General features: G+C 55.2%; 1 protein-coding gene across 2 annotated transcripts in view; it reads right to left on the bottom strand.

Moving 5' to 3' along the window:
• Positions 1 to 815, bottom strand: part of Il6st (interleukin 6 signal transducer) — a 51075-nt gene extending 50260 nt beyond the window's left edge. Inside the window, exon 1 of one of the 2 annotated variants that reach the window (XM_023708849.1) lies at positions 593 to 815. The gene's annotated coding sequence lies outside the window, so the exon portion shown is untranslated. The remainder of the gene's footprint in view (positions 1 to 592) is intronic. The other variant, XM_004623089.2, reaches the window with a different exon arrangement.
• Positions 816 to 3204: the final 2389 nt, after the last annotated feature.

Here is a 3204-nt window from a genome sequence, read left to right as displayed (position 1 = left end):
CCACGGCCCCCTTTTGGAGTAGTGAATCAAATTGGGCCGGATCTGTTCTCCCCGGGACGCAGCAGCGTGTGGAGCGTATTAGGATTGGAACCGGTACACGTTAGAGATACGCATCCGCACTGGGAACCCTCGACGGCGCCGGGAGGTGACGGCGTAAGGATGATCGGAAGATGGCTCTGGCCAAGGGAAACGAAGCCCTTGGAAAGGGCAAAGGAAGGAACGAGGAGCCGAGCGCCAGGCCAGGGCACTGCAGGGACCCCGGAATACGCGGCTCTGGCAAGCCGAGGTCCGGTCCGGTCCCGTCCCGGGAGTCCCGGGCGGGGCTCACGAGGGTGTGCGCCAGGTGCGCGCGCGGTCGGGTTAAGGACACCTGGGCTTGAGAAACCGAGGTGACAAAGTTGGGGAAGTCGAAGTCGGGGATGGGAGCCGGGAGGGGAAGGAATGCGGGGATTTCCAGGCTGGGGATGACGAGTTCGGGGAGCGCCGGTGCTCAGCCCTGGCCGAAGGAGGCCGCTGCGGGGCTCGGCGGCCACTCCCCCAGCGAACCCACTCCCTCGCGGGACCCGGCCCGCCGCCACCCGGCCCCGCTCACCTCAGGCCCGAAGCCTGGATCCTCGGCGTCCGCCGCGCACTCGACCCCTGGGCGCCCGCCGAGGCGGACCCGTCGGCCAGGCGGGCGCGCCCCCCAGTCAGCGGAGCCCGCCGGACGGCTCCGTGGGCCCCGCGGCCGCTCGCCGGAGCCCGCGTCCCCTCACAGCTCCTTCCTCGCCGCAGCTGCCGCCGCGCTCGGCCCTCGGCCCGGGCCCAGCGCGGCGCCCCTTCACCCCTCCCCGTGGCGCCCCGGGGAGCTCCGCCCCTGGGCCCGGGGCCTGTGCGCGGATTGGTCGCCGCTTGTTGCGGCGCGCCCTGCCATTGGCCCAGGGCCGCCGACGCCGAGGGGGCGGGACTCGGGGGGCAGCTGCGATTCCCGTAACGCGGCTCCCGGCATCCCGGATTCCGGTGGCGGCGCCCGCACTGTCGCTCCAAGATGACAGCGCAGGGTTCCCCCACCTCTTCTCTGCGGACGGAAGGAGAGGAACGTCCCACATTCCCGGGGACGGGCGCTGTCGTGAACTGCAGTCGGCTGTTGCCGGCGTCCGTGCCCGCCGCTCTCACGGGGGCGCGCTCCCTCCCTTGGGGCCTTCCTGGAGGACTCGGCGCTCCCTTGGGGACCCGGAGGCTGGGCGCCCCTTGGGGACAGCCAAGGCAAGGGCTCGGCGGCCGTGACTGCGCTGGAGATGACCGCAGTTTGCGGTGGCGGCTTTGGTCCAAGTGTTATGTAAAAGACTTGCTGCGGTACACTTTTTCCTTGTTAGTAAACGAGTTCGGGTATGATTGATCAGCGAACACAGGGCTGGTGACTTGCGAAGAAACCAGTGTTTTTGCGGTTTGTACCTCAGAATCTGCGATAAAAATACCGGGCAGGAACCGGTTTCGTTGTAATCCACCCTCACTTCCCATCCCCTACCCCACTGCTGGAAAATGAAGGCCCACGTTAGCATACTTTTTTTTTTTTTTTTTTTTTTTTTTTCCAAAGCAAGGTGAGAAGCTTAGAAGATAAGGGTGTGTGTGACTGTAAAGAAGCATTCAACCTCAGAATCTTGGGGTGAAGAGTGGCAGCCTACAACAAGAGCTTTTTCTGTTGTGTTTTGCTGAGCTGGCAACCAAATCCAGATCCTTGGACTTGCAAGGAAAGTGCTTGTCCCCTGAACTATAGCCCTAACCCACAATGATGTCTTAATGAACACGTTTTACACAGAAAATAAGATTACTAAAATTCTTAATGTTGAGGATTCAGGTAGCATAAAACAAATCAAATTATGATCTCTTAGTTGTTGATCAGGTATTTTTAAAAAGACAGAGCAAGTAGACCTACTAGGATCGTCCTGCGCAGTCTTGGAGGTGGTTCTCTTGTACGCAGCTAGGGTGTGACAGCGTGGCCAGGGAGCTGGGCTCCAACTAAGGAGACTCGGTGGCTGCTAAACAGCAGCAGCTGAGCCCTGCGTGATGTTCTAAACACTCAGAGCCCGCACCTGGTATCAGTCTGCTAGCACAAGAGCAAGTGAGACTGCCTGGACACTAGGTGAGGCAGTTGTCCCCAACCCGTTCACGGATTGGCACAAGTAACCAAGAAAACATCGCTGCTGGTCCCAACCCCCGCTGATAAGTTCTGCAGCTGATGATGTGTTCAGGGCTTTCTTGTCACCCTATGTCTAAAGTGAGACCAAATTGTAGTCTATAGTTTTGCCATTTGTGAGGGCCTTGTTTGAACATAATTATTACATTTATCTTGAATTGATAACATGTACCTAACACATCTTAATTTTTTTCATCTACTCCTAGCCCTTTCTGATCCTTACACCGCTGGGCCCTTTTCCCACTTGCGAACACTATTTCCTCCCCCCAATTCACTTTTTCTTCTTCTTTCCCATCCTTATTTCTTCCCCTCCCTTCTCCCTTCCTTCCCATCTCTTTGTTCTCCTTCCCATTTCAAAAGGAAGAAATTTTTCTGTCAGTTTGCTCTTTTTTTTTTTTTTTTTTCCGGAACCAGGAATTGAACTCAGGCCCTTGCACTTGCCAGGGAAGCGCTTATTCTACTGAGCCATCTCCCCAGCCCCTCAGTTTGCTCTTTATTCATAGTTTGGCTTTCGCATATGAAGGAAACCATGTGGTATTCAAGTTTGTGTGTCTGATTTATTTCACTTAGTGCTATGGTGTCAAGGTACATTCATTTACTTATGCACGTCTCCAGTTTCTCCTTTGTGGCAGAATAGTACTCTACTGTGTCTAAATACCACATTGTCTTTGTCTATTCATCTGGCATATAGGCCATTTCCAAGCTACGGTGCTGCTATGAAATGGGTATAGATGTATCACTGTAATATGCTTTTAACTGTTGAAAATGCCTTTAAGGGGAATAGCCATGTCATCTGGAATTTTTCTTTTTTTTTTTTTCTTTTTGGTGAGACAAGGTTTCACTAAGTAGCTCTGGTTGGTTTTGAACTCACTGTGTGGCCCAGCCTCGAGGTCATAGTAATCCTTCTGCCTCAGTGTCCCAACAGGCATGTACCATCATGCTGGGCCTTTTTTTCCTTCTAAGCAGGATCTCTCTATGCAGCTTGGGCTGGCTTGAACTCACTCCTGCCTTAGCCTCCCAAATGCTGA

Source organism: Octodon degus, unplaced genomic scaffold, assembly GCF_000260255.1.
Source record: "Octodon degus isolate 3935 unplaced genomic scaffold, OctDeg1.0 scaffold00001, whole genome shotgun sequence".
Taxonomy (NCBI): Eukaryota; Metazoa; Chordata; class Mammalia; order Rodentia; family Octodontidae; genus Octodon; species Octodon degus.
The sequence above is the reverse complement of the archived record's forward strand: the minus strand, read 5'-3'. Positions and strand labels throughout refer to the sequence as shown.